This window comes from Salvelinus namaycush, chromosome 16 (assembly GCF_016432855.1).
Source record: "Salvelinus namaycush isolate Seneca chromosome 16, SaNama_1.0, whole genome shotgun sequence".
In the NCBI taxonomy this organism is placed as follows: Eukaryota; Metazoa; Chordata; class Actinopteri; order Salmoniformes; family Salmonidae; genus Salvelinus; species Salvelinus namaycush.
The window spans coordinates 10,163,245-10,181,614 of NC_052322.1; the positions used below are offsets into that span (position 1 = coordinate 10,163,245).

Below are 18,370 nucleotides of genomic sequence, written 5' to 3' on the forward strand. Positions count from 1 at the left end.
CGTGTGAGAATGTATGTGCATGCGTTAGGAGTTTGCACATTTCTCCGTGTAGACCCTTGAAACCTATTTGTCTGTGTGCGTGTGTGCGCAGTGCATGTGCATGAGTGTAGGTGTGTGTGGTGTGCACATACCAGCGAGTGTGTATGAGTGTGAGTGGCTCTCTTCCATTGGGCCCCCTGCAGGCAACACACTACTGGAAGTCTACACTACAGCCTCATTGTGGCGAGGCAGGAAAGACAAAGAGAGGCGCACAGAACACGGAAAATCACTACCATTTACATTTTATGATACCTACGTGGAATGGTTTTACTCTGATTCATACTGGTTTTACAGTCATGTATATCCACGAATAAGGAATAGATTCAGAAATAGGTTGAGCATTATATTGATAAACTAAGTCAGTCTACTATTGCAAGTACAATAACCTTGTTATGGGCTACAGTATGTCTGGGAATGATGTATCCTGAATAATAATGTGTAAAAAGATATTCTGATGCTGGATCCCAATGCTCTGACTCAACAAATACACAAACACATGGCATATTCAGTTGGACACTGAATACAGCAGACAGTACTAAAGCGTTAGCTTTCACAGACAGCAAGTGTACATTACTGTGTCAACGGCAACTGTGTGTGTGTGTGTGGTTTGGTTTTACTATCCTTGTGGGGACCAGAAGTCCTCACAAGGATAGTAAAACAAGGACAATTCTGACAAGTGGGGACATTTTGCCGGTCCCAGTAAGGAGAAGGGCTATTTTAGGCTTAGGGGCTAGGTGTATGGTCACAATAAGGGTTAGTTAGTGTGCGTGTGCGTGTGCGTGTGCGTGCCTGCCTGCCTGCCTGCCTGCCTGCCTGCCTGCCTGCCTGCCTGCCTGCCTGCCTGCCTGCCTGCCTGCCTGCCTGCCTGCCTGCGTGCGTGCGTGCGTGCGTGCGTGCGTGCGTGCGTGCGTGCGAGAGAGAGATGTGTCATATCTGCCATAAGAAGACAGAGACATGAACTGGGTGTGTTGTGAAAATAAACCATGAGTAAGAATAAGTAGCTATGATCCATTGTGTGTGTGCATATAGAGAGGTGACCCAGGTAACACTGTAATTGATACCTCTCTCTCTCATAAGGTTTGTGAATACAGGCATAGGAGTTCCACTGCAATGCGAGTGTTATGCTCTCCATGGTGCTGAAATCCCCAATGCTGCCATGTAAACATACAGAATGCCCACCATCCATACAATAGTGTTATACATCTCTCTCTCTTCTCTCTCTCCCTCTCTCTCACACACATACACAAATGCCCTGCATCCTACCACACACTCACAACAGTCCGGCGAGACAATGAATAGATCAATTAATTTCCCTTACAACCAAATTCCTTCTATCACTGTCATCTAATACAGCTATGTATTTAATTTACCATCTCTAGAGAGGGCCTGTGAGGATTGTTGTGTTCAATACTGCTCTACTGTAAGTGCTTATCAAGCTAACAGTTACTCTGAAAGGGCTTCCTCGACTCTCACTCGGTAATGATTCGATGATGGCACCCATTGAGTGGCTGGGAAGACTAACTCTTCTACCTCGTCCGCCTTGGGCTCATTGTTCTTTTTTAGTCCACCCCTCCCCCCTCCTTCTCTCCTTCTTTCTATTCCCTTGTGTTCCCAGCCCAGACAGTGTTTATTTGGGTAAGGAACTGGGAATTCCCTCTCCCTTGATCATCTATCTCTGACAGAATCGGCCACATCGTCAGAGTGGGAAACCCAGACTATAGATTGTGGGGAGAATCCTAACTTCCACTTAAGTCGAATTTTCACCAAGTAATGCATCGATTTCAATGGGATACTATAAGTGAACGATTGGCTGTAATACCAGCCAAAACAAAGGGTGAGTGGGGCCCCTTAGTCTACAATGATTCTGTTCCTTGCTCCCCTTGATTAGAAAGGACTGGATAGTTGAAAGCAACCTCCTACCCAGCTGGATAGTGGGCTTTAATTGTACCATATGGCTTTCACCAAACCAAGGTTTTTGTTTCTCATTGGAAAATTACTAAGGAAAGGATACAAGGGAAAACACAATAGAAGGATACAAGAGCATGGTATTGGTATGTAGCCTCAAAAAAGGTGAGAAGTTGTTGATTGATGTTGATGAATACAGAAACTATCCAATAGAGCTCAGGTAACTTTACAACAAGTGTATTTACAGCAGATTCACACAGTCTATCCCTGTAATGTTGGCCAGATAGCAGGCAGGCCCAGGAGGGCAATAATACAGTATCTCTCTGGCTTTTCACACAGGCAGAGGCTGTCTCGTCCTCTGTTGTACAAGGGCCAAAACTAGAGCTTTCCTCTTATAGCTCTACTCTAGTGTAGCTTGGCCTCCTAAATTCCTGTCTTTAGCTCCATTATTTTCTCCCTTAAGACTGAGGCCTATGCTTTGCTTGGGTCCTAGTTCCACCACGATCTCAAAGGGCTGTCTGCTGACTGCTTTCCCACTCAGTCTGATTCCATCTGTGATTTTTCGGTGTTGCACAAGCTCAGGCAGGCGTGCCCGTTCTCCAACACATCAACACACACACATGCTCGTAAGTCGATGTATGCGTATAGACACATGCACGCACGCACATACACACCACACAGTTCACACATTGTAAAATGCCTAATTTGCTTCGACTACCTCAGGGAATAAGCATAACCATGAGGCTTGTTGCTGCTGTGTTCCATTTTCATTCGTGGGGAAATACAGCGATCCCACAGTGAGCAGTGCTCGACAAGGCATACACTAACAGTTTGTCCCATTCACTTCACTTGCAGTTCTTGTATTTACAATATTGCAGTACCACATGCAGTGATGTTACAGTACAGGTTGAATGGTAAGAACTTAGCGAGTTGATGTCAGTGGGGACAGTATAACATTAGTGGCATTACTTGTGTGACTGATGCTGGGTGGTACAGATGCTCCCGTGCACTCACTCTCATTTACCAAGTGTAGAGCTGAAGAGACACAGTCACTCACTTTGAAAGTAGCAGCTACATTTACAACCAACTGATGAAATACATGTTCATGGATCAAGTGTACAAGTCGTGGCCCACATCTCTCAATAACAGTTTTTTAACCTGCATGCAACCTACTTGGATAAATAAACAATATATAAACTAATATTTGTATGCATTTTTTGGGGTATTTCTTAGGAGTTCCTCTGTGATATTTCTCAAGCTAAAAGTGCTTCTGTTGTCCTCTATGGAGAACATGAGTGGCTCAAGAGGAAAATGAACAGAGCTCTTGCTGCAACAAACAGGTGGCCTTAACTGGCATCCCAATCTTGGCAGGCTGAGATGAATGAGTCGTGAGCTGACATCGTTGTGAATTACAGCTCCAGTTCCATAATAGAAATGGGTTTAAAGGGCTAGTTCACCCAAAGTCCATTATTGAAGACTCAACAATCGTTATACAGTATCTAAATGAGGTGGGAAGAGAAGCTCGGAGAAGGGCCTCCCTCCCACCCTGTAGTGGCCGAGCTCTTTTTAGCAGCCAGTTAGCAACAAAAGTGATGACTCATATCCTGCCCGCTTGGTCTCATGATATAACATAGTAAACGTAAATCCGGGACACTCAAATTAGTATGATATGTTACATTCGCTATGGTTACATCAGACAGAAGACCACTGTCTAAGGCACTGCATCGCAGTGCTAGCTGTGCCACTAGAGATTCTGGGTGAGAGCCTAGGCTCTGTCGCAGTCGGCCGCGACCGGGAGACCCATGGGGCGGCGCACAATTGGACCAGCGTCCTCCGGGTTAGGGTAGGGTTTGGCCGGCAGGGATGTCCTTGTCCCATCGCGCACTAGCCACTCCTGTGCAGTGCAAACTGACACGGTCGCCAGGTGCACGGTGTTTCCTCTATCACATTGGTGCGGCTGGCTTCCAAGTTAAGTGGGCACTGTGTCAAGAAGCAGTGCGGTTTGGTTGGGTTGTGTTTCGGAGGACGCACGGCTCTCGACCTTCGCCTCTCCCAACTGTACGGGAGTTGCAGTGATGAGACAAGACTGTAACTACTAATTGGGGAGAAAAAGGGGTAAAATAAAATAATAATACATCTGACAGAAGGTTACTTAAGACAAAAACTAAAGTAGGGTGGTTGGTCGGGTGGATGGGTAGGTGTATAACGTGAATGGCTAGCAACCCAAAGGTTGCGTGTTCAAATGTCATTATGGACAACTTTAGCATTTTAGCTAATTAGCAACTTTCCAACTACTTTTTAGCTATTTGGCAAATACTTAGAATGTTAGCTAACACTTCCCCTAACCTTAACCTTAACTCCAAACCCCTAGCCTAGCTAACATTAGCCACCTAGTTAAGGTTAGCCACAACAAATTGGAATTCGTAACATATCATACGGAATGGATGCTGGACATCCACAAATTAATACATAGTACCATACAAAACGTAGCCTATCATACTAATTGGCGTGTCACAGATTTACATTTACTATGTTACGTCTACCCGAGTCCAAGTTGATCCTGTTTCTGACTCGTCAATTACCCTGACATTGCATGCAGCGAGAGTGTGGGACACCCAGCAGAGCTAGGTGCAGAGGTAGGCTTCAAGACCAGGGTTACTGTGACACACTGAAGCAGCAGGTGAGATAGACAGCCAGAGAGAGAGAGAGAAGGAATGAGTGAAAAATGTAGATGTGGGGAGGTGGTCAGAGACAAATTTAAACTGAGGGGCTGGAAACTGAGGTGTGAATATCTGTTTAAATGTGGTTTACAGATCAGATATAAATAGTAAAACATGTAAAATAGTAAATACAGACTCACAGCTGGAGCAAGAACAAACACAGAAACCCAAGTAGGCCTTCGATCAAGCCTGAAATGAACTAGTTGCATGTGAGGTGAGATGGTATGAATGATACTGACAGAAAACAGTGGTAGGCCTATCACCTCATGAAAATGTAGAATGTCACTAATACTGAGTAATATACAGTGACTTCAGAAAGTATTCATAACCCTTGACTTATTCCACATGTTGTTGTGTTTCAGCCTGAATTCAAACTATAATTGTTTTCTCACCCATCTACACGTAAAAACATGTTTTTAGAAAATGTTGCACATTTATTGAAAATGAAATGCAGAAATATTCAACTTACTTAAGTATTCACAGCCATTTATTATGACACTCCAAATTGAGCTCAGGTGCACCCAATTTCCTTTAGTCATCCTTTCTGATTGGAGTCCACCTGTGGCCAATTCAATTGTTTGGACATGATTTATAAAGAAACACACCTGTCTATATAAGGTCCTACAGTTGATAATGCATGTCAGAGCAGAAACTATACCATGAAGTCCAAGGAACTGTCTGTAGAATTGTAATGAGGCATATATCTGGGGAAGGGTATAAAACAATTTCTACAGTGTTGAAAGTTTCAAAGAGCAGTGGTCTCCATCATTGGGAAATGGTAAAAATATAGAACTACACAGACACTGCCTAGAGCTGGCCGTCCGACCAAACTGAGCAACTGCACAAGAAGGACGTTGGTCAGGGAGGTGACCAAGAACCCAATGACCACTCAGAACCACAGCGTTCCTTGACTGAGATGGAAGAACCTGCCAGAAGTACAACAGTCTCTACAGCACTTCACCAATCTGGGCTTTTTGGGAGAGCGGCCAGACGGAAGCCACTCCTGAAAAAAAAGCACATGACAGCACACCTGAACTTTGCAAAAAGGCACGTGAAAGACTTTGAGATCATAAGGCAAAAGATTATGTCGTCTAATGATGCAGAAAATGTAACTCTTTGTTCTGAATGCAAAGTATATATCTGGAGAAAACCAGGCAGGAACTGGGAGACTGGTAAGGATAGAGGGAACAATGAATGGAGCCAAATACAGGGAAATCCTTGATGAGAACCTGCTTCAGAGTGCAAACAACCTTAGCCTGGGGGGAAGATTTACGTTCCAACAGGACAATGACCCAAAGCATACAGCCAAAGCAATGCTGGAATGGCTTCAGAACAAGAATGTGAAAGTCCTTGAGGCTGCTGATTATCCCGCACACCTGTCACCATTGTCTCGCGCACCTGCGCCTCGTGACACTCACCTGGACTCCATCACCTCCTTGATTATCTTCCCTATATCTGTCACTCCCCTTGGTTCTTTCCTCAGGTGTTATTGACTCTGTTTTCATGTGGGTGCGTTTGTGTTTCATGTTTATTTTATTTATTAAAACACTCACTCCCTGAACTTGCTTCCTGACTCTCAGCGCACACGTTACACCCAGCCAAAGCCCAGACTTGAATCCCAATGAAAATCTGTGGAATGACTTGAAGATTGCTGTTCCCCATATAACTTAACAGAGCTTGAGAAAATCTACAAAGAATAATGGGAGAAAATCCCCATAAATCCAGATGTGCAAAGCGAATACAGACATACCCATGATGACTCAAAGCTGTAATCGCCACCAAAAGTGCTTCTACAAAGTATTGACTCAGGGGTGTGAATACTTAGGATAAATGAGATAGTTCTGTATTTCATTTGGAAAATTGTCTAAACATGTTTTCACTTTGTCATTTTGGGGTATTGTGTGTAGATGGTTGAGAAAGAAAATCTTTTAGGCGTAATTTTTTTTTGGGGGGGGGGAATAAGTCAAGGGGTATGAATACTTTCTGAAGGCACTGTGTATGTATAAATACACTAAACACAAATATAAAAGCAACATGTAACGTGTTGGTCCCATGTTTCATGAGCTGAAATAAAAGATCCCAGACATTTTCCAAATGCACAAGAAGCTTATTTCTCTCACATTTTGTGCACAAATTTGTTTACATCTCTGTTAGTGACCATTTCTCCTTTGCCAAGATAATACATCCACCTGACAGGTGTGGCATATCAAGAAGCTGATCATTACACATGTGCACCTTGTGCTGGGGACAATAACACAACCCAATGCCATGTCACACAACCCAATGCCAAAGATGTCAAAAATGTTGAGGGAGTGTGCAATTGGCATGCTGACTGCAGAAATGTCCACCAGATATGTTGCCAGAGAATTGAATTGAAGCTGCCCCCAACGCCATTTTAGAGAATTTGGCAGTACGTCCAACCGGCCTCACAACCGTGTGTGGGTGAGCGGTTTGCTGATGTCAACATTGTAAACAGAGTGCCCAATGGTGGCGGTGGGGTTATAGTACAGGCAGGCATAAGCTACGGACAATGAACACAATTGCATTTTATCGATGTCAATTTGAATGCACAGAGATACCATGACGAGATCCTGAGGCCCATTGTCATGCCATTCATCCGCTGCCATCACCTAATGTTTCAGCATGATAATGCACAGCCCCATTTTGCAAGGATCTATACACAATTCCTGGAAGCTGAAAATGTCCCACTTCTTCCATGGCCTGCATACTCAACAGACATGTCACCCATTGAACATGTGGATGCTCTGGATCGACGTGCATGACAGTATGTTCCATTTCCCACCAATATCCAGCAACTTTGCACAGTCATTGAAGAGGAATGAGACAACATTCCACAGGCCCCAATCAACTCTATGCGAAGAAGATGTGTCGTACTGCACGAGGCAAATGGTGGTCACACCAGATACTGACTGGTTCTCTGATCCAAGCCACTACCTTTTTTTTAAGGTATCTGTACTGTAACCAACATATGCTTATCTGTATTCCCAGTCACGTGAAATCTATAGAGTAGGGCCTAATGAATTTATTTAAATTGACTGATTTCCTTACATGACCTGAAATCTTTGAAATTGTTGCGTTTATATTTTTGTTCAGTGTTTCATCAAGCAGGTGTCCACATACTTTCGGTCTTGTAGTATACAGTGCATTCGGGAAAGAATTCAGACCCCTTGACTTTTTCCACATTTTGTTACTTTACAGCCTTATTCCAAAATGGATTAAATTGTTTTTCCCCCCTCAGCAATCTACAGACAATACCCTATAATGACAAAGCAAAAAAAAGGTTTTTAGAGATGTTATTAATGTATTAATAAAAATGTATTAAATATATTTAACAACCTCTCTTTTGTATTGTCTGAGATCCCCAAAGATTGGAAAGCTGCTGCGGTCATCCTCCTCTTCAAAGGGGGAGACACTCTAGACCCAAACTGCTACAGACCTATATCTATTCTACCCTGCCTTTCTAAGGTCTTCGAAACCCAAGTTAACAAACAGATTACCGACCATTTCGAATCCCACTGTACCTTCTCCGCTATGCAATCTGGTTTCAGAGCTGGTCATGGGTTCGCCTCAGCCACGCTCAAGGTCCTAAAAGACAAAACCGATCCTAAATCAGCACTCCTACTTTGAGATGCTTGATACGGCCCTAGCTCTTTTAGCAGAAAAGCTGGTATCAATAGGAAGTGGCATTAGGAAAATGCCTCAGATCCGAGGCCCATGGTGAAGACCTCACTGGACAAGATGGGACAGCAGCAGTGAGAAAATGTCTTACAGTTGGAAAGGAATCCTGCCACCAGCCTGGACCTGTAGTCAGGAGCACTGAACTAGAAGTAGTCATGATGTGCTCAGTGCTGTCAGTCAAGTCATGCAGACAATGGACTGGAAGTTGTAGAAGCCTAGCATGTCTGTCTTTTCAACTGCGCTTGAAGGTGCTTTCAATTACTATCGTTCTGAGTAACCGGCTTGAGACTTCTAGGCATTTTTATCAATAACCCCAGGCATCTGTGGCACTTGAAATACTGTCATATATTAGCTTCATTCAGGTCATTTCCATGTTTCCACCACATGCTGAGCATATTTTTTGTTAAAAATATGGTTGGAATGTGGTAGGCCTATTATGAACACGAGTTGAATGAACCAATCATTTGACTTAGCTACCCTCTCATTTGACATGTCTGTGAAAGAGACTTCCTACAACTTAATAATGATATGAATTAAAGTTACTTTAAAACGTGCATTGCGGTCAAAGTTCGATCAGATTGAAGCCTGACTTATATTATAAAGTCTCACGTTTGAGCTTTGTGCTCATTCTTGTCATATACAGTGCATTCGGAAAGTATTCAGACCCATTTGACTTTTTCCATATTTTGTTTACGTAACAGCCTTATTTTGAAGTTGATTAAATACAATTTTTCCTCATCAATCTACACACAATACCCTATAATGACAAAGCAAAAACAGGTTTTTAGAAATGTTTGCAAATGTATTAAAAAGAAAAAACAGAAATACCTTATTTACATAAGCATCCTGTTACCATTGATCATCCTTGGAATGTTTCTACAACTTGATTGGAGTCCACTTGTGGTAAATTCAATTGATTGGACATGATTTGGAAAGGCACACACCTGTCTATATAAGGTCCCACAGTTGACAGTTAGGGCTGTTGCGGTGACCATATTACCACCACACCGGCGGTCACGAGTCATGAAGGCAGTCAAATTCCACATGACTGTTTAGTCATGGTAATTAGACTTCTCCAAGCTCTGATGCTGCTGATGGGCATTAGTAGCCTACCAAACATGCTAACTGCCTGCCTGGTACTCAGCACTCCATTGTCCCTCTAATCACTCTGACATCACTGCAAATGTTTTTGAGAAACTAAAACACTTCATGAGAGCCCATGAGCTCATGTTGCGCAACATTTCTATAGGCTATGCAATTGCGGGAGAAAACCTCTACGAAAAACAGATGGATCCCATCACTTGTCGAATTAAATATTATCACTTGTGAATGATGGCCAGCATACAAACCTGCCCCCCCTAATCATAGTCGCACACCTCATGTAGCCTGGCCCATAGGCATATATGTTTTGTTAAGGTTTGTATCAGAAGTGGCCAAATATCTTCTGAAAATTAAGCACATGAATCCGCTTTACAAGGAGTTTAGAGCCCAACTGGCATACATAAGCATCGTGTGAGTTTCAAGTTTGGGGAAGTTTTTTTTTACCATAAAAATGCACCTTTATAATAAAAGCAACACATGCATAATCACGTTTGCGGTCACTTTTGATAATAGTGTTTTCCCACTAATGGAACATTCACGCTTATAGCCTTCGCCATGTGCGCATTGTTGCGCTTATAATGTGAAGAAATAGCCTGATAGTTATCAACATTTTAAGCTAAACGTTCTGATCTGTTGCGTCAGCTACATTTTTTTTATGCTAGTGGTTGTTTTAATTTAAGATCTATTGCATCCCACAACTGTCCCAGACTATGTTTGGAATATTTATTTCTCACACAGAATAGAATAGGTTGACTTTTCTACTATGTGGGATAGTAGATTGACATAGGCTAGTGCTTTTGCTATTCGTTAGGTCTACTCGTCTTGTTTGCTGACGGAAAGTAAATGTGGACAGTTCTTCCAATATCTTTATAATGGTTATGCACCTCGGAATTGGATAAGGACACACGCAGTTGTGTCCCCTATGTGTCTTTCTGCACTTGTAGCCTGTGAGAAAGACCCGATCACGTGATGGAGAGCCATGTGAGTGAGAGGTGCTTAGGAGAACGCAGCACTCAGGGAGAAAGGCACAACGCAGCCACTGGCCGCAAAAGGCATGGATTTTTTTAGGGTGCAATGCAGCCACAAAGGGGATGCCGCTGTGAAATTTTAGTCATTATCAAGTGATTGTCAAATTGTGAATGAGAGACTAATGAAGTGTGTACAGCCTGCGCAAAAAAACAAAGCGGGGCTCATGCCTTTCAGGCAACTTTTTTCAAATCATCATACAGCCTTACAATATATTAAGTCAAAACATATATCCCAACGTTTTGTAGAAAACCTAAAGTTACAATAATAACTCTAAATTAAGCATATAGGAGAACCTATTTCTTTTTTAATCCCTCAACACAGAATAGCTGCCCGCATGTGCTCTCAAATTAAAATAATGCCACGGAATTCTAAGAAAATCTTGTCTGCTAAATTAACTAGTATAGCCCACAGCCATTTGGCATAGCCAGATCAGGACCTGACATAAGGACAACTCAGAGTGTGCTATTCTGCTATAGACTATTTTCTTTATATCATGCTTCTTTAGACCTGTCTAAAATAAATAATGGATTTATTGTGAAGGTGTAGGCTGTATTACATGGATTTATTAGACTTTTAAAATGTAGATGTTCCAAAGGTCTGCATCAGTGGCTTGTAGGCTATGTGTGGAAGCCAGGAGATGCTAAATGTGTTTGGTAATTAACGGTCAATTACTGTGAGACCGACAGTTATTTGCTTGACAATTACCGGCTCACAAAATTTCTTGACCTCCACAGCCCTATTGACAGTGCATGTCAGAGCAAAAACCAAGCCATGAGGTCGAAGGAATTGTCCATAGAGCTCCGAGACAGGACTGTGTTGAGGCACAGATCTGGGAAAGGGAGGTGACCAAGAGCCCGATGGTCATTCTGACAGAGCTCCAGAATTCCTCTGTGGAGATGGGAGAACCTTCCAGAAGGACAACCATCTTTGCAGCACTCCACCAATCAGGCCTTTATGGTTGAGTGGCCAGACGGAAGCCACTCCTCAGTAAAAGGCACATGACAGCCCGCTTGAAGTTTGCCAAAAGGCCCCCAAAGGACTCTCAAACGATGAGAAACAAGATTCTCTGGTCTGGAGGAAACCTGGCACTGTCCCTACGATGAAGCATGGTGGTGGCAGCATCATGCTGTGGGGATGTTTTTCAGTGGCAGGGACTGGGAGACTAGTCAGCATCGAGGGAAAATGAACAGAGCAAAGTACAGAGAGATCGTTGATGAAAACCTGCTCCAGAGCGCTCAGGACCTCAGACTGGGGTAAAAGGTTCACCTTCCAACGGACAACAACCCTAAGCACACAGACAAGACAACGCAGGAGTGGCTTCGGAACAAGTCTCTGAATGTCTTTGAGTGGCCCAGCCAGAGCCCGGTCTTGAACCCGATCAAAAATCTCTGGAGAGACCTGAAAATTGCTGTTCAGTGACACTTCCCATCCAACCCGACAGAGCTTGAGAGGATATACAGAAAACAATGGGAGAAACTCCCCAAATACAGGTGTGCCAAGCTTGTAGCGTCATACCCAAGAAAACATGAGGCTGTAATCACTGCCAAAGGTACTTCAGCAAAGTATAGAGTAAAGGGTCTGAATACTTATGTAAATGTGATATTTCAGTTGTTTAGCAAAAAAAAAAAAAAAAATCTTTATTTTTATAGTATTTTTTTTAAATGTATTTTATTTCACCTTTATTTAACCAGATAGGCTAGTTTAGAACAAGTTCTCATTTGCAACTGCGACCTGGCCAAGATAAAGCATAGCAATTCGACACATACAACAACACAGAGTTACACATGAAATAAACAAAACATACAGTCAATAATACAGTAGAAAAATAAGTCTATATACAATGTGAGCAAATGTGGTGAGATAAGGGAGGTGAAGGCAAAAAAAGGCCATGGTGGCGTATACAATATATCAAGTAAAACACTGGAATGGTAGATTTGCAGTGGAAGAATGTGCAAAGTAGAAATAGAAATAATGGGGTGCAAAGGGGCTAAATAAATAAATACAGTAGGGGAAGAGGTAGTTGTTTGGGCTAAATTATAGATAGGCTATGTACAGGTGCAGTAATCTGTGAGCTGCTCTGACAGCTGGTGCTTAAGGCTAGTGAGGGAGATAAGTGTTTCCAGCTTCAGAGATTTTTGCAGTTTGTTCCAGTCATTGGCAGCAGAGAACTGGAAGGAAAGACGACCAAAGGAGGAATTGGCTTTGGGGGTGACCAGTGAGATATACCTGCTGAAGCGCGTGCTACGAGTGGGTGCTGCTATGGTGACCAGTGAGCTGAGATAAGGTGGGGCTTTACCTAGCAGAGACTTGTAGATAACCTGTAGCCAGTGGGTTGGCGACGAGATTGAAGCGAGGGCCAACCATCGAGTGTGTACAGGTCGCATTGGTGGGTAGTGTATGGGGCTTTGGTGACAAAACGGATGGCACTGTGATAGACAGCATCCAGTTTGTTGAGTAGAGTGTTGGAGGCTATTTTATAGATGACATCACCGAAGTCGAGGATCGGTAGGATGGTCAGTTTAACGAGGGTATGTTTGGCAGCATGAGTGAAGGATGCTTTGTTGCGATATAGGAAGCCGATTCTAGATTTAATTTTGGATTGGAGATGCTTAATGTGAGTCTGGAAGGAGAGTTTACAGTCTAACCAGACACCTAGGTATTTGTAGTTGTCCACGTATTCTAAGTCAGAGCCGTCCAGAGTAGTGATGCTGGACGGGCGAGCAGGTGCGGGCAGTGATCGGTTGAATAGCATGCATTTAGTTTTACTTGCGTTTAAGAGCAGTTGAGGGCCACGGAAGGAGAGTTGTATGGCATTGAAGCTCGTCTGGAGGTTAGTTAACACAGTGTCCAAAGAGGGGCCAGAAGTATACAGAATGGTGTCGTCTGCGTAGAGGTGTATCAGAAAATCACCAGCAGCAAGAGCAACATCACTGATGTATACAGAGAAGAGAGTCGGCCCGAGGATTGAACCCTGTGGCACCCCCATAGAGACTGCCAGAGGTCCGGACAACAGGCTCTCCGATTTGACACACTGAACTCTATCAGAGAAGTAGTTGGTGAACCAGGCGAGGCAATCATTTGAGAAACCAAGGCTGTCGAGTCTGCCAATAAGAATGTGGTGATTGACAGAGTCGAAAGCCTTGGCCAGGTCGATGAATACGGCTGCGCAGTAATGTCTCTTATCGATGGCGGTTATGATGTCTTTTAGATCACAAAGAATAGGATCACATGGACAGGGGAGACCTGATCCTAGATCAGCACTCTTACTCTGAGACTCTTGATACATACGGCCCCGTGTCTCCTTTATTTGGTGCCCTGGTGCTCAGGAGCAGGAGGCAGAGAAGAACTCAGTCAGGTCGGGGAAGAGGAGGCACATAGGCACACATTTGCTCAGCCCACAAATGAAAGATAAAATCATCTGCTATTGTCAGTATTTTTTAAACTCGTGCCAATAGCTTTCAGTTGACACTGGCCCGGACTGCTGGCAAATTTACCTGAATGTCGAAACCCTGTGTGTGCAGTGTGTGTAGCCATTAGCAATGTTAATGATAGCCTAAACATCTGCGGGTAGATGGAAAGGCAAATAAAAGGTAACTACAAAGTAGCCTATGCCTACCTGGCAGAATCATGATTATTCGCATCAATGGTCATTTGTTTTGGAAACTCCCATCACACCTGCGCGACACTGCTAGCCAAACACAACTTATGCTGGTGCTTACCTGACTTAAAGGCCAACTACAGAAAAAAAATCTACATTTCTCAGATTTTTCCCAGACCCCAAAAATTGTCCCCAGATGTGGTTTAAGCATTGTTGTGGACTTAGAACATCCAATGTTGCTTATTTAAAATATGGCTAGTCATTATTAGCCTTGTTCTGTATGGAATGCGGCTATATTATGGGACACAGGCCAGGTCATTATAAATTATTTAAAATATTGGTGTGACCAAATCATGTGCTGGTGCCACTAACTGAAAAAGTTACTGTAGAGCCCTGCACTACCGTGTCAAACATAGGTTTGTTCACAACAATGGCTAGTATTACATATACATTCCAATTGGAATATAAGACCCTGCAGTGTTTTCCCTAAAGGTCTTTAAGCGGGGTGCAAACCCCCCCAAAGTAACATCCTGTCCTGGCAACAACACCTCAGACTAATATTTGTTTTTTAAACCTTTCATACAACCCATAGTACTTTACATACAAATCAGCCCTTGAAATAATACACACTTAGTGATACAGTGCATTGCCCCAACAAGGATGGAGGGTAAAATTGCCTTGAACGTTCTACAACTAATATTCTCTCTCTCTCTCATTCTCTCTCTCTCTCTCCAGTGTCAGTCTCTGCAGCTGCAAAGGCCACTGTGTAAAAGTCTTAGTAATCCTTTGGCAAAGACTGTGAGCCGCGACGCTCACACAGTGATGATACACTGAGGACGGACAATGTGTACTTTGGGTCACCAGACACTGCTATTGCTCTCTTGAATGACACAGAACTGTATTTACGGTATAGTCCATTAGCAGTGCCCTGTGAATGGGTGCAGGCTACATGTGTAGGCACATTCAAGTATAAGACACGGTTATCATAGCCACTGCTTCAATCATTATTGTACAGTGCCTTCAGAAGGTAATCAAACCCCTTGACTTTTTACACATTTTGTTGAGTTACAACCTGAATTTAAAATTGATAAAATTGAGATGTTTTGTCACTGGCCTACTACACACAATACCCCATAATGTCAAAGTGGAATTATATATTTTGAAAATGTTTACAAATTATATAAAAAGAAGTTGGGACGGTTTCCAATGCCTCGCAAAGAAGGGCACGTATTGGTAAATTAGTTTTTTTTTAAAGCAGACATTGAATATCCCTTTGAGCATGGTGAAGTTATTAATTACACTTTGGATGGTGTATCAATACACCCATTCACTACAAAGATACAGGCGTCCTTCCTAACTCAGTTGCCGGAAAGGAAGGAAACCGCTCAGGGATTTCACCATGAGGGCCATGGTGAGTTTAAAACAGTTAAAGAGTTGAATGGCTGTGATAGGAGAAAACTGAGGATGGGTCAACAACATTGTAGTTACTCCACAATAATAACCTAATTGACAGAGTGAAAATAAGGAAACCTGAACAGAATTAAAATATTCCATCCTGTTGCAACAAGGCACTAAAGTAATAGGCAAAAAATGTGTCAAAGAAATTTACTTTTTGTCCTGAATACCAAGTGTTATGTTTGGGGCAAATCCAATATAACATATTTCTGAGCACCTCTCCATATTTTCAAGCATAGTGGTGGCTGTATCATGTTATGGGTATGCTTGTAATCGTTAAGGCCTGGGGAGTTTTCAGGAAAAAGAAATGGAATGGAGCTAAGCACAGGCAAAATCCTAGAGAAAAACCTGGTTCAATCTGCTTTCCACCAGACACTGGGAGATGAATTCACCTTTCAGCAGGACAATAACCTAAAACACAAGGGCCAAATCTACACTGGAGTTGCTTACCAATGTTCCTGAGTGGCCGAGTTACAGTTTTTGACTTAAATCTACTTAAAAATATATGGCAAGACCTGAAAATAGTTATCTAGCAATGATCAACAACCAATTTGACAGAGCTTGAAGAATTGTGAAAAAATTGGGGCAAATGTTGCACAATCCAGGTGTGAAAAGCTCTTCGAGACTTACCCAGAAAGACTCACAACTGTAATCACTGCCAAAGGTGCTTCTACAAAGTATTGACTCAGGGGTGTGAATACTTATGTAAATGAGATATTTCTGTAATTTATTTTCAATAAATTTGCAAAAATTTCAAATAACATGTTTCACTTTGTCATTATGGGGTATTGTGTGTAGATGGATGGGAAAAATAATCACTTTAACCCATTTTGAATTCAGGCTGTAACACAACTAAATGTGGAATAAGTCAAGGAGTATGAACACTTTCTGAAGGCACTGTAGCGGTCTTTTTTTTAACCTTTATTTAACTAGGCAAGTCAGTTAAGAACAAACTCTTATTTTCAATGACGGCCTACGAACAGTGGGTTAACTGCCTTGTTCAGGGGCAGAACGACAAATGTATACCTTGTCAGCGCGGGGATTTGATCTAGCAACCTTTCAGTTACTGGCGCAAGGCTCTAACCACTAGGCTACCTGTTAACTTGTACTTGTGTGCGCGTGTGTATGTGGGGGGGGGGGGGGGGGGGGGGCGTGCGTGTGTTAGAAAAGGAGAGGGAACGGTAAAAGGTCAAGAACCCGCTCAATTTAGCCATAAATATGCCATAAACATACTGTCTTCCTAAACAGATACAGCCTGGCACCAATACTTAATAGCTGTCCAATAAAATACTATATTACACTGTTTAAAAAATATATTATAACAAAATGCCATTAAGCTTGCAGACTATGCCTAAAAGCACTTGAGAATAAAAATGCTTGGTTGGTAAATAACATGCTTCTAGGCAGGGAGGGCCTGTTTATTTATCTTAAAGGGGAATAGCCTATGATTGCTCTAGGTGCTCTGTGCACACCTGCATGGTCCACACCATAGGGAATTGATGTTCTTCTATATGTAGGGCAGCACTGACGTCGAAGTCTTTGATCCTATACATCACGTGGAACGCTGGGCCATTGATCATAGGACTGTTTCATCAGCTCAACCTCAACATGGGATCCAATTGATGCTGCCAAGCGCAGTGGCCGAGTCGGGATAGGCAAGGGTCCATTGAATGAAGGTCCAATATAAGCTACCACCGAAACCGAGGCTTATGCAGAACGAAATTGCTCAAATAATCATTATAAATGTGTCTGCTCAATGTCAGTGTCTGTGCGCTCAATGTAACATTGAATCCTAATATAACCTAGCGACGCAAAAATGTGTCTAGACATTTCGCCTAAAATGATGGACCACACAATGAGCTTCCTTCACTGTAGCCTGTCATCTTTGCGTCCAATCTTATTGGGCCTATATATAAATATATTCAAATTGATGCAATGATGTCTGAAATATTATGGGTTTGTGTACAATAGGCTTTGCATTATAGGCTCAAGTTAATTTATAATCTTCACATTTACTGCAAAACTACACAGCATTTCACGAACAAACAGCTTATTTTGGGAGAGCATCCATTCATTTAAATAGAACTGGAGGAAAATGGCAAACGCGTCATGATATTTTCCTACCAATTATCTGCGAATCTGTTTTTATTGTATTTTCTGTCAAATGGAAGCATGGAGTGCTTATTATTCTGATATGGTCCTCAAATCCCATTTAGCAATTGGGGATGGCTTTAGGAGACTACTGTAGCCTATCGCCAAAACGATGATAATAAAACGCCAATACCATAGCCTATAACGTTTGAATATCCAGACAAAAAAAACATGTCTCTTACCTGTGCTGTGCACTAGATCGATGCCGGACTCTGTGAGTAGGTTTGGGTCACTTTGAGATCTGCCTCTATGCAGAAGACAGACATCTATTCCATTTCCATCGGATGTAGCCATTGGGGATAGAGCACATGAATAAAATAAAATATTCAAAACCCTACCAGAGGCAGGCAAGGTCAGAAGTAAGCAGCAGTAGTGCAGATATAATTCGTTCTGACAACAGCCGCTTTGAGCATCTAATGGGGAGCCATGGGTGCTGAGCAGAAATTCCTAGTATGTTGGAGCCACTGACGTATAATAAGAACGGTTGAAGCGCGCGTGTGTGTCTGTGCGCGCTCGTGTGGACGTGGGAGGGGTGATACGGATGTGCCGGTTTATATGTCACTACTGCCTGATTTTTCCTCGCAACATTGTAGCCGGCGACACAAATTTAGGCCAGGCTGCCTACTTACACAATCTGCATTTATTAATGTAGCCTACTGATTTATGATGCTGG

General features: G+C 42.7%; 1 pseudogene; it reads right to left on the reverse strand.

The window, feature by feature from the left end:
• Positions 1-17,991, reverse strand: part of LOC120060899 — a 61,523-nt pseudogene extending 43,532 nt beyond the window's left edge.
• Positions 17,992-18,370: the final 379 nt, after the last annotated feature.